At 46.6% G+C, this 13,206-nt stretch overlaps 1 protein-coding gene across 9 annotated transcripts in view; it reads right to left on the minus strand.

Moving 5' to 3' along the window:
• The window catches only part of MED18 (mediator complex subunit 18), a 186,153-nt gene that overhangs the window by 119,363 nt on the left and 53,584 nt on the right, over positions 1–13,206 (minus strand). For 2 of the 9 annotated variants that reach the window (XM_051858076.2, XM_008265865.4), the window contains exon 1: positions 2,658–2,790. The exons of 4 other annotated variants lie outside the window; for them this stretch is intronic. The gene's annotated coding sequence lies outside the window, so the exon portion shown is untranslated. Of the gene's footprint in view, positions 1–2,657; positions 2,791–13,206 lie in introns of those variants that run through there. 3 more of the 9 variants (XM_070078955.1, XM_070078953.1, XM_070078954.1) reach the window with 2 other exon arrangements.

Consider the following 13,206-nt stretch of genomic DNA (forward strand, 5'->3'; position numbering starts at 1 on the left):
TAGGTTCCTGTCTCTGATGTCACATTCATGGCATGTACTGACACAAATCCAAGGCTTAATGACAGGTTTCAAACTGATTAACAGTTTTTACTAAAGGCAGAAACTAAAGAAAAGAATTTTGGGGGGTCTTAACACTGACTAAAAAACGTATATGAGTTTGAATTGTGTACAACGTGAATTTCAGCAGCCACAGTTGCTGTATCTATGTCCTCCAACATATTTCTTAGTAAACGTTTGTAAAGAACTTTAAAACCACAACTGAGTAACTCTTACCCTTTCACCCCCAAGTCTCCATAAAATTGTCATTCTGCCTGGGCACAAGGTAATCAAATCATACTGTGAGACTAAGTGCTGGGACCAACGTTCAGTATGACTTATGGGAAAGACTGCTTATGGTTCTAGGAATTCCATTTCCTTATAAACTACTTTACTTTGGAAAACAGTTCATTTTTTCCTCCAATATTTGTTTTTTTTTTTTAATTATTTATTTGAAGTAGAGAGTGACAGATCTTCCATCCACTAATTCACTCCCCAGATGGCTACAATAATTAAGGCTAGGCTAGACTAGGCCAGGCAGAAGACAGAAGACAGGAACTCTATCCAGGTCTCCTATGCTGGTAGCAGGAGCCCAAGTACTTGGGTCACCCTCCGCTGCTCTCCCAGGCACAATCGCAAGGAGTTGGATTGGAAGCAGAGCTGCCAAGACTCCAACCAGTGCTCTGATATGGAATGCCAGCATTACAAGTGGCACCTTAGTTTGCTATGCCACAATGCCAGTCTCCTGCTCAGTATTTTGATTTCAGCAAATTAAAGCTGGTTGCGGTGATATGACTAGCAGCTGCAGTAAGTGTGATGGGGCCTACGCTGTGGCACAGCAGGCTAGGTATCCGTCTGCTGCGCCAGCATCCCATGTGGGTGCTGCTCCACTTCCAGTCCAGCTCTCTGCTATGGCCTGGGAAAGCAGTGGAAGATGGCCCAAGCCCTTGGGTCCCTACACCCACATGAGAGAGCCGGAAGAAGTTCCTGGCTCCTGGCTTCAGATGGGCCCAGCTCTAGCCGTTGTGGCCTTTTGGGAAGTGAACCCGTGGATGGAAGATTTCTCTGTGTCTCTCCGTCTGTCTGTAACTCTGCTTCTTAGTAGGGTTTCCTATTCCTCATGCGGGTTAACAGAATGACCTTGGACAAGTCACTTAACATTGTAGAGGGTAGGATTTATCAGCTGTAAAGTGGAAGAACTACCACCTTGCAGAACTGTAGTTAGGATGTTAAGCTATACAGTGTATTAACTGCAACACTGATAGCACTATCACATGTGAACAAATGAGTAACAGCCAGTCAATAGCAACTGCTGTTTGCTAGACTATTTTGAAAATTTCCAGGGCAATTCTGTGGATGGCTTGTTCGAAACAAAGCCAGGAAAACAAAAGACCTTGACTCACTGCTAGGTTCAGACAGAAGAACCACTGCATTAAGGACCTCTCATCTCTAGACAGTATTACTAACACAATCTGGGGTTCTGAGTCTGTCATTTCCACGAGATATGAAACAAAGTAATAAAGTGCAAAGGACTTTATCTGCCTACTGGTGCAGGAATTTAACCTATGTAACTTCAATAACCTTCCCCGATTCATGCAAAGGGGTCTCGGCTGTCCTCATTCCACCAGACTGGATACTTTTTTCAAAAAGGTTGTGTCTGCCCTGGCATTCAGAAAGCTTTTTCCGTAAGCGGAATCTAGCAATGCACATTTCCAAGGGGACATACAGCGCCAACCAAATCTGATCATCCACACAATTCAAGTTCCCAGTAAGATTCGACCAGCTCTCCTCCAATAAACTGACTTGTGCTTTCTACAAGTCTCCGTAACAAAGATCCTTCTGTTAATGGACTTTTGCGCTTTAAAAGTTGTGGGTGAGGCGCTTGAGGAGCTGAGTGAATGGAGTCTTTTTTTTTTTTTTTTTTTTTTTTTTTTTTTTTTTTTTTGCAGGCAATGAATGATGTCCTATAAATCACTCTCCTCCGAGAACCAAAAGCCATCAGTACCGGCTCTTTGGTCCCCGGGTCGACCCTTCTTGTTCATGGACTCAACCCCTTCCCAAGAAAGACGCCCGGAGATTCGAGCCCTGAAGCTGCCTGGGCTGACATTTAAGAGTTAGACAATGACCTCCAGGTTGCTACAGAAACTGCTTAGTTGCGAAGCCTCCGCTCTAGCCCGCCGGAATGCGGAGGTCCAAGCGAGGATGGTTTTGAAAAATGGACTTTGAACCGATTCCGTTACGGTAACCCGAGCCCCGGGGAGAGGTCCCCTCAGGAACTGGCCTTGCGGGATCCCCGAGGAGGCGACTCCACGCACGGGCACAAAGGGGAGCCGAGCAGCCCAGACAAAAGGGCCAGCCAGTCCCGGAGCGTGCAGGCGAGCCTGCGCGGGGCCCGCAGCGGGCGGAGACGCCACAGCGGGACAGCGGTGGGAGGGCCGAGGAGGGAGGCGGCGGCCCCAGGCCGCCCCGCCCTGGCGCGACGCGACGGCGACCCCGGCCGTTACCCCTGGCTCGGACCGCGAGCCCCTCGCAGGGTCGAGACCGCGGCCGGAGCCCGAGAGGCGCCTGCAGCCCGACGCCGCGCGCCGTCCCGCTCGCTATCCGCTGCTTGCCGGACTCACCCGGGTCGTCGCCGCCGCCGCCGCCGCCGCCGCCGCCGCCGCCGCCGCCACCGACTCCTCGGCCTCCACGGCAGTTTCCTCCGGAAATCCTACCTGGCCCGCCGGCCTCCAGGCTACAGCCAGAGCCTCCAGCCCCCGGGGCGGGGGGGAAGACGGAGCGGGCCGGACACCGAGGGGTGGGGCGTTGCTGCCGCGGAGGCTCATGGGATTTGTAGTCTCCAGTCGGGCGGCCGGGGAACGAAATGGCGGGAACTGCAAGCCCTTTGCTCTCCGGGAGGTCGGTTCTCCACCTCCATCGCGTCTTTGGGCTTGCGCCGCCCGCTGTCTTTGCCCTACGTGCAGAACCTCCTGGGTCCCTTCTTTAACTAGTGAGGAGGCTGTGCTGGAGACAGGAGCTGATGCAAGGGTATTGTTCCAGAAAACCGTGTCTGGAGCCTCTCTGGCCAAATTTCCATTTTCCCTAAAGGAAAAAAGTAATGAGGGGCCATTTAAAGTGCAAAACACTTAACAAGCAAGTTAACCTCAATTGCCTGCGTAAGAAACTCTCCTTCAGCCTGTTAATCAAACACAGTATTTCAACGCCGCCAACATCACCTAAAAGGAGCCACCAGGCTATTATCATCCCCTAGACGCCTTCCGCCCAGAGAATCTACAGACCGACCTAAATTTAAATAAAACTGCAACGCTTCCAGAGAAAAAAATCAGCGACTTTGAAATACACAATCGGTAAAATAAAATGAATTCCATGTCGAGGGTTGGGGGAGAGACTGCGCACCGCCCGCTCTCCCACAGCCGCCTCTTCTGGGAAGCAGTGTCTGAGACTCGGGCGCGCGCCCTGGCCCTGGCCAGAGCTGAGGGAAAGCCCAAGGAAGGAGTCTTCAGATTCGGTGTAAGGTGACCAGTCCTATATGTAGTCCCATAAAAGCTCAAGTTGAGCCAAAGTATAACAATTATGGTAACTTTGAAGTAAACACTATATTTCGAGTTCTATTCTTTTAGGAAAATGTTTTTTAGGGGCCAGCATTGTGGCATAGCAGGTAAAGCTGCCACCTGCAATGCAGGCATTCTCTACGGGCGCCAGTTTGTGTCTTGGCTGCTCTACTTCAGCGCCCTGCTGATGGCCTGAGAAAAGCAGCTAAAGATGGCCCTGGTGCTTGGGCCCGGGGCTATCCACATGGGCGATCTGGGAAAAAGCTCCTGGCTCCTGGCTTCTGCCTGGTCCAGCCCTAACCATTGTGGTCATCTGGAGAATGAACCAGCAAATGGAAGATCTCTCTCTCTCTCTTTCTCTCTCTGTCTCTCCCTCTCTCCAACCCTGACTTTCAAATAAATAAATCTTTATAAACATTTTTTTTAATTCATTGTGAAAATGACAAACTTTACAAATTATTTTTGCTAAAAGTTCCACTGAACAAAAGATTACATACATAACTGATTGTAATACAGCAAATGCACTGTATTTCAGATCATCAGTACTAGAAAATAGCTGTCCTGTATCTAGGACACTAGGACGATGGACACTGCATAGTATTGTGTAGCACACAGCACTGCTGCCTGATACACGCTACCGTGTTGCCACTTGTGGTTATGCATTGACAAGTTGTCATCTGTGTGCTTGGGAGTAAGAATTCTATAAGTGCTTGAAGTGGTACAGAATCCACAGTTACAGACTTTTTTGGATATTCTTTTTTACTGGTTATGACTTGTTTGTATACCTTCAAAATACTGGATTTCAAGCTACATGTACCAAGTGAAACAGTCTAAACATGTTTCCTCTGAAACTGACATTGATGAAAAAACAAGTGAGAGGGTCATGCAATTACACATTACAAATTTGTTTACAAATTTTCATTGTAAAATGGTTACTTAAGGGGCCAGGGTTGTGGAGCAGTGGTTAAGCCATTGCCTGTGACGCTAGTATTCTAAATGAGCACTGGTTCAAGTCCCTGCTATCTGCTTCCAGCTCAGCTCTGTACTAACGTGCTTGGGAAAGCAGTGCAAGATGGCCCAAGTACTTGGGCTCCTGCCATCCACTTAGGAAACAATGCTCCTGGCTTCAGTTTGGCCCAGCCCTGGCCATTGCAGCCATTTGGGTAGTGAACCAATGGATGAAAGATCTCTGCCCCTATCTCTTCCTCTCTGTCACTCGGCCTTTGAATTACGTACAACAGGGGCTGGAGCTGTGGCATAGCAGGTAAAGCCACTGCCTGTGGTGCCAGCATCCCATATGGGCACTGGTTGAGTCCTGGATGCTCCACTTCTGACCCAGTTCCTTGCTAATGTGCCTGGGAAAGTATCAGAGGGTGGTCCAAGTGTTTAGATCCCTGAACCCATGTAGGAAACCCAGAAGAAGCCCCTGGCTCCTGGCTTCAGATCGGTGCAGCTCCGGCCATTGCAGCCATCCATTTGGAGAATGAACCAGCAGGTGGAAGACTGACCTTTCTGTCTCTCCCTCTGTCTCTCTGGAACTCTGCCTTTCAAGTAAATGAATAAATCTTTAAAAATAAATTAAATAAATATTTTTAAAAAGGCTAGATAATAAACATGTCATTGTAATGAAAGACATAGCAAAGTTCAACAACAAAAAAAGAGCAGAGCCAGTGTGCCACAACAAAAGGTATTGGGTACCTATAATGATTTCAGTGGTTGTGTGGATAAACATGATTGATTGTTTCCAAATATTCCATCCTGATTACAGGTAAAAAAAAAAAAAACAGTATTGATCTTTGATTACTCAAATAATTGGTATATGTATTGTAAATGCATGGATTCTTCACAGATTTGTAAACAAAGATTTCATCAATTTGTTTCAAAAGAGACATCTCTTTGGAGTACCTAAAACAATGTAATGAGAAGCCATCAGCAGGAAGAAAGCGTAATACTTCCAGACCTACTGTTGTCCAAGATGGTATCAAATTTGGCATGGGAAGCCATACATTATTCTCAAATGGCAAGAACAATGACAGTGCAAGGTATTTTGTCTTTGAATTGCTTTGCTGCTTTTCACCAGAAAAGATTGTTAAACAGGCCAGCAAGTCACTTCTTTGTATATTGTGTAATGTAGTAAAGGTGTCAGGGGCCTTGTGGCACAGCGGCTTAAAGCAGCCACTTGAGATGCTGACATCCCATATATGGAAGTGCCAGTTTGAATCTGGCTGCTCCACTTCCACTCCAGCTTCCTTTTGCCCCTTCCACCCATGTGGGAGACCATGATGGAGTTCCTGGCTCTTGACTTCCACCTGGCCCAGTCCTAGCTGTTGTGGCCATTTGGAGGGGTGAATGAGCATCTCTCTCTCTCTCTCTCTCACACACACACACACACACTTTTTTTTTTTTTACTTTTTTTTTTTTTTTGACAGGCAGAGTGGATAGTGAGAGAGAGAGACAGAGAGAAAGGTCTTCCTTTGCCATTGGTTCACCCTCCAATGGCTGCCATGGCTGGTGTACCGCACTGATCCAAAGGCAGGAGCCAGGTGCTTCTCCTGGTCTCCCATGGGGTGCAGGGCCCAAGGACTTGGGCCATCCTCCACTGCCTTCCCGGGCCACAGCAGAGAGCTGGCCTGGAAGAGGGGCAACCGGGACAGAATCTGGCGCCCCGACCGAGATTAGAACCTGGTGTGCCGGCGCCGCAAGGCGGAGGATTAGCCTATTGAGCCGCGGCACCGGCCTACACACACACTTTTTATCACTGTTTTTCAAGTAGATGAAAATAAGTATTTTAAAAATACTTATTAAATAATAATAATACTTAGTAAAGTAATAAGAGCCCATTGTAAAAACAGGGTTTGTTAGTAAGGCAAATCAGATTCCAGTCTGGTGGGCAGCTGATAAATGGGGCACACCTGCACAGCTGGAAATGGAGGTAGGAGCTAGCAGCAGCATACAGGAGGGGTCTACCGCAAAGGGAAACTGCTGCTCTGCCGCACTCTGTGTCCGCAGACCAAGGGCACATTCTCAATTAGAAAGCCACAGCTCAGTTCCACTACATCGTGACTACTACAGTCTAGTTCCCTCTATTCTCTCATTTTACCCTTTTCCATTCTTTTATTGTACATAAAGTAACTGGTATATGTACACAAGAATGCTTTAAAGTAAATATCCAATGGTATGTTTTGTTTTTAAGCAAGGCTTTAAAAAAGTTTATTTTCATCTACTTGAAAAGCAGAATGACAGAGAAAGACAGAGGGAGAGAAAGAACTTCCATATACTGGTTCACTCCCTAAATGTCCACAACAGCCAGAAGTGGGTCAGGTCGAAGCCAGGAGGCTAGAACTCCATGTCATTGTCTCACGGGGGTGGCAGGGACTGAAGCACTTGAGCCATCTTCTGTTGTTGCCCAGGACGTATTAGCAGGAAGCAGGATTGGAAGCAAAGCAACCAGGACTTCAACCACTACTCCAATACAGAACGCAGGAGTTCCAAGTGCCTGCCTAACCCACACTGATTTGAAAATGAAAGAGCAAGCCACTCTGGGAAAAAATTGTTGAAAAAAAAAAAAGGACTGGTATCTGGTATATACAAAGAGCTCTTTCAACACAATAGGAATACAACCCAATTTTTAAAAAGATTTGAACACTTCACCAAAAGAAATGGATAGCAAATCACACATGAAAGATTTTAGGGAATGGGATGGTGCCGTGGCATAAAGATTAAGCTTCTGCCTGCGGTGCTGGCATCTCATATAGACTCCTATTAGAGTCCCAGCTGCTCCACTTCCAATCCAGCTCCCTGCTGACCCACCTGGGAAAGCAGTGGAAGATGGGCCCCTGCACCCACCTGGGAGACCCAGGAGAAGCTCCTGGCTCCTGGTTTCAGCCTGGCCCAACCCCAGCCATTGCAGCCATTTGGGGAGTGAACCAGCAAACGGAAGACCTCTCTTTCTTTCTCTCTTTCTTTGTCTGTATCTCTGCCTTTCAAAAAATAAATCTTTTTTAAAAAAATTTTAGGAAACCATAATGTGGGGGCAGGTGTTTGGCAGGCATCAGTTAAGACACCGTTTGGGATGCCCACATTCCCATATTAGCATGCCTAGATTCAAGTCTCTGCTCCATTTCAAATCCAGCTTCCTGCTAATGTACACCCGGAGAGGCAGCAGGTGATGGCTTAAGCACTTGGGTTCCTGCCACCCATTTGAGAGACCTGGTTTGAGTTCCTAACTCCTGGTTTGGGCCTTGCCAGTCTTGGGTATTGGCAGTGTTTGGGAAGTGAACTAGTGGATGGAAGATTGCTCTCTCTTCCTTTGAAATAAATAAAAATAAATTTGAAAAATCCAATAGGATTAAATAAATCATAATAATATGTCTCCTGGAATAGCTAATATAAAAGGACTGGCAATATGAAATGTTAACAAAAATATGGAGCAACAAGAATTCTCAGACACTAGTAGTAGGATTTTAAAATGATACAAGTACTTTGGGAAATGATTTGACAGTTTCTTTAGAAATTAAGTATATACCTCTCATATGGCCCTAGTAGGACTACTGGGCATGTGCCTGAGACAAATGAGAGCACACATCCACACATAGCAAGATTTATTTCATGAATGTTCACAGCAACTCTATTTGTAGAAACCAAAGACTGGAAACAAAAACCCCCAATGCCCTTCAAAAGGTGGATGAATATTCATACAATGGAATACTCCTGAGTGATGAGAAGGCACGAACGGTGCATATATGAAACAACATGATGATTCTTAACATAGTTACCCAGAGTGAAAGAAGTCAGACCGAAAGAAAGAGTACATTTCGGTAAAGTTCAACTGATTAAAAGTTCTGGGCAATGCAAGCTAATCTGTAGTGACAGGAAGAAAACCAGAGACTCCCTGGGGATCAAGAAAGCAATGTCTCGGCAGGGAGGAATTCCCAGGGGACGGGGAAACTTTGAGGAGTGGTGGGCATTTCATCTATGCTGCTCCTGGGCATGGTTTCGAGGGCGTGTAATATGTCAAAGCTCATTAAACTGTGTGTGCATTTAAAACATGTACAGGCTGTTGTTTGTCAGCTGTACTTCACTAAGCCTGAAAAATAGTACAGGTTTTAAAAAGAAAAGAAAATAAAGAGAATCCTTCAGTGGTTCCCACTAACCTCTAGGGGGGGAAAAAAGGTTGTCATAGAGACTAATTGTGGAGCTTCAGAATCATCCATGGTTTCAGGGAAGGGAACTAAGGGATGGCAACTTGAAACCCTAACTGATAATGCTAGTAAAAGTAGCTGTAGTAATCGTAGTCATAGTAAAACTGCTACTTTTTCTTGAAGGCCTACCATGTACTGGGTATTTTACACTATGTCTTCATTAAGATTCCTGCCAGGGAGCAGAAGCTGAGACAAGCATTAACAGCAGGCAACCTGGAAGGGGATCTGAGGGATTTAAAGTGAAAGTCCAGAATAAATAGGGAAGAAAGAAAAGCCAACATGAGGATGCATTACCAAGTGTTCATGCTGCATCCCCCTGAGAATTTTCTAGAATGCCTTTCATCATGGTCCTTCTAAGTACTGCCTCTCAGAAGCATTTACCCATTGATGACCCACACCCACTGGTCCGGCTTGCCCCAAGGGGCATTAACTCCCTTTACATTTCTGCTCCTACTATTATTCTATATCATAGTTTAAGAGAAGATCCAAGAGAGAAAGCAGAAAGATAGAAGGAGAGCTGAAGCCTTCACTAAATTGTTTTCCAAAGCTTCAGCTAGAATCTGAGAGGGCTGAGAGGACGTGAGGGGAGTACAAGGGTCCCAGACTGCCCCCTGTGGTGCTCAGGCTGTTCATGCTCTCCCATAGTTGCAGCTCATCACCTAGTCTTCAGGGTGATGCCTGGCTATAACGTTGAAGAAGAGGCAGGGGTGCTTACAAGCAGACACAGGGATTGTACCTAGCAGCTAAGATACCAGTTAGGAGACTAGCACCCCACATGGGAGTGTCTGGGTTCAATAACCTCCTCCAGCTCCTGGTTACAACTTCCTAAAGACACTGCAAGGCAGCAGTGATGGCTCAAGTAGTTGGGAACCTCCCATCCACGTGGGAGAACTGGATTGAGTTCTGCTCCTTGGCCTGGGCCTTGTATTAGCCATCATGAGCATCATTAGACCCAGATCAAGTGAACCAGTAGATGAGAGTTCTGTGTCTTTTTCTGTCTCCTTATCCAATAAATTTTATTCTTAAACTCAAGTTAGAAACTTTTTATTTATTTATTTGAAAGTCAGAGTTACACAGAGAGAGCAGGAGAGGGGCAGAGAGAGAGAGAGAGAGAGAGAGAGAGAGGTCTTTCATCTGCTGGTTCACTCCTCAGTTGGCCCCAATGGCCGGAGCTAATCCGAAGCCAGGAGCCAGGAGCTTCCTCCGGATCTCCCATGTGGGTGCAGGGGCCCAACGACCTGGGCCATCTTCTACTGCTTTCCCAAACCATAGCAGAGAGCTGGATCGGAAGTGGAACTGCTGAGACTTGAACCAGCGCCTATAAGGGATGTCGGCACTGCAGGCGGCAGCTTTACCCACTAAGTCACAGCGCCAGCCCCTAGAAACTTTTAAATCACCATTTATAACATTCAAATCAGATTATATTATAAAATATTTCTATCAAGTAATCTATGTTATTGCAATTTCCTGTTGAAATAGTCCTTCCTGACCTATCTTCCCAAGCGTTTAGCACCTACATCAGGTGACAAACCAGAGACATTGTTTTGAACCAGAGACATTGTTTCACGCCAGGCTTAGGTTAGAGAAACTCCCCAGGAAGAAGTTTCAGTCGCCTCATTATTATTTTCTGCAGTTTTCATTCTGCTGTAGCAGATAATCTTCGAGGGGAGACCACACTCTTGGGGAAGCCCCTGTTTCTTCTTGTGTGTACTCATCAAGGCGTCTAGGTACTTTTCGTGGTCGAGGAAGCTCTTCCACTAAATCCTTAAGGATATCTTCTAGAATATTCTCATATAGAAAAGTTGTAGCCATTGCCTTACTGTTCTGTGAGGGTTTGGGGGCAGCATGTCATAAATAGCCAATTTTATGGTTGCCACTGGATCCTTCTGGTGAAATTCAGTACGAGTTACTCTTCTAAACCTACCTGGGTAACTGCTATGTGAGGATTTCATTTTTTGTTCCTGTTTGTTTCCAACAAATGCACTGTGACTTGTGTTCATTATGACAGCATGACTGCCACAGCCACTCAGTTCAAGGTATATATGTTTATGTAATCCATGAAGTTTTACTGATGCTATAGCAGCCAATTTGCCAGGGGTCTGCATTTTCCTAAAAGTTACCGCACTTGAGCAAAGTGGCCAATTGCTGGAGCGCCCTAGAGAAACTGAATGTGTTTATCAGGCAGGCAGGTCATTCTCAAATAAATTTTAAACATTTTAAAAAGGGGCAGATGTTGTGCTGCAACTTGCAACACCTGCATCCTGCTTCAAATACCTGGTTTGAGTCCCGGCTCCTCTGCTTCTGGTCCAGCTTCCTGCTAATGCATCTTCGAGGCAGCAGATGATGACTCAAGTGCTTGGGTCCCTGCCACCCATGTGGGAGACCCAGATAAAGTTCCAGGCCCCTGGCTTCCGCTTGGCCCAGCCCGGCTATTGGGCCACTTGGGGGATAAACCAGTAGATGGAAGGTTCTCTCTCTCCCTCTCTTTTTCTTCCCTGTCACTCTACCTTTCAAGTAAATGAAAATAAATAAAACTAAGTATTTTTTAATTTAAAAAAGAAATTCTTTGCAAAATGTACATCATTTCACACACCTTTTGTGCCCTATAACATACAATACTCCACCACATAGGTAATTGTCACAAACAATGTTAAGTAAAAGAAGACAAACCAAATGAATTCATACAAATGATTTCACATATATAAAATACCAAACAGGCAAAAATGCTCTCTTAAATGCCAGCAGCTACCCTTCAGGGTTGGAAAACAATGTCTGGTTATATAGGTGCCTTCAGTTTATAAAAACTCAATTGAGATATGTCTATTTTTTGCATAATTTTTAAAAGATTTATTTATTTATTTGAAAGTAAGAACTACAGAGAGAAAGAGAGAGAGAAAGGGGTCCAGCGCCATGGCTCACTTGGTTAATCCTCCGCCTGCAGTGCCTGCATCCCATATGGGTTCTAGTTCCCATTGCTCCTCTTCCAGTCCAGCTCTCTGCTGTGGCCTGGGAGGGCAGTGGAGGATGGCCCAAGTGCTTGGGCCCCTGCACCCACTTGGGAGACCAGGAGGAAGCACCTGGCTCCTGGCTTCAGATCGGAATAGCTCCGGCCGCAGCGGCCATTTTGGGGGTGAACCAACGGAAGGAAGACCTTTCTGTTTGTCTCTCTCTCTCTCTCTCACTGTCTAACTCTGCCTGTCAAAAGAAGAAGAAGAAGAAGAAGAAGAAGAAGAAGGAGGAGGAGGAGAAGGAGGAGAAGGAGGAGAAGGAGGAGAAGGAGGAGAAGGAGGAGAAGGAGGAGAAGGAGAAGGAGAAGGAGAAGGAGAAGGAGAAGGAGAAGGAGAAGGAGAAGGAGAAGGAGACGAAAAAGAAAGAGAGAGTCTTCCATCCACTGGTTCACTCCCCAAGTGAACACAACAGCCAGTACTTTGCCAATCTGAAGCCAGCAGCCAGGTCTCTCATGTGGGTGGAGGGACCTAAGGATTTGGGCCATCTTCTACTGCTTTCCCAGGCCATAGCAGAGAGCTGTATCAGAAGTGGAGCAGCCGGGACTCCAACTGATGTCCACGTAGGATGCTGGCACTGCAGGCAGTGGCTTTACCTGCTACGCCATAGCATCGGTCCCTCCCACATAATTTTTTAAATGAGAAGTGCCTTTGATAGGCCTCTCTTGACTTCTGAGATACTACTTAACAGTAAGGGCTATTGCCAACTGTTAATATATCTGGAATTGGGGCTCATGGGTACTTATTGGTGCATAATACTAAGAGCATAAGCTTTTTTTTTTTTTTTAAGATTTATTTATTTTTTGAGAGGCAGTTACAGAGGGAGGGAGAGACAGAGAGGTCTTCCATCCACTGGTTCACTCCCTAGATGGCCACAACAGCCAGAGCCGGGCTGATCTGAAGCCAAGAGCCAGAAGCCAGGAGGTTCTTCTGGGTCTCCCACATGGGTGCAGTGGCCCAAGCACTTGGACCATCTTCCACTGCTTTCCCAGGCCATTAGCAGAAAGGTGGATTGGAAAAGGAGCAGCTGGGACATGAACCAGCACCCATGTAAGATGCTGGCATCCCAGGCAGAAGCTTAACACCACAGTGCCAGCCTCCAAGAGCATGGGCTTTGACAAAAGAAAAGTATTCTGCTGGGGCTGGCGCTGTGACTAAGAGAGTTAAGCCGCTGCCTCAGTGCCGGCATCCCATATGGGTGCCAGTTCCAGTCCTGGCTGCTCCACTTTCAACCCAGCCCCCTGCTGGTGCACCTGGGAAGGCAGCAGAAGATGGTCCAAGTCCTTGGGCCCCTGTCACTCAAGTGGGAGACCCAGAAGAGGCTCCTGGCTTCAGCCTGGCCCCACTATGGTCGTTGTGGCCACTTGGGGAGCAAACCAGTGGATGGAAGATCTCTGTCTCTCTCTTCTCTCC

This window comes from Oryctolagus cuniculus, chromosome 7 (assembly GCF_964237555.1).
Source record: "Oryctolagus cuniculus chromosome 7, mOryCun1.1, whole genome shotgun sequence".
Lineage (NCBI taxonomy): Eukaryota > Metazoa > Chordata > Mammalia > Lagomorpha > Leporidae > Oryctolagus > Oryctolagus cuniculus.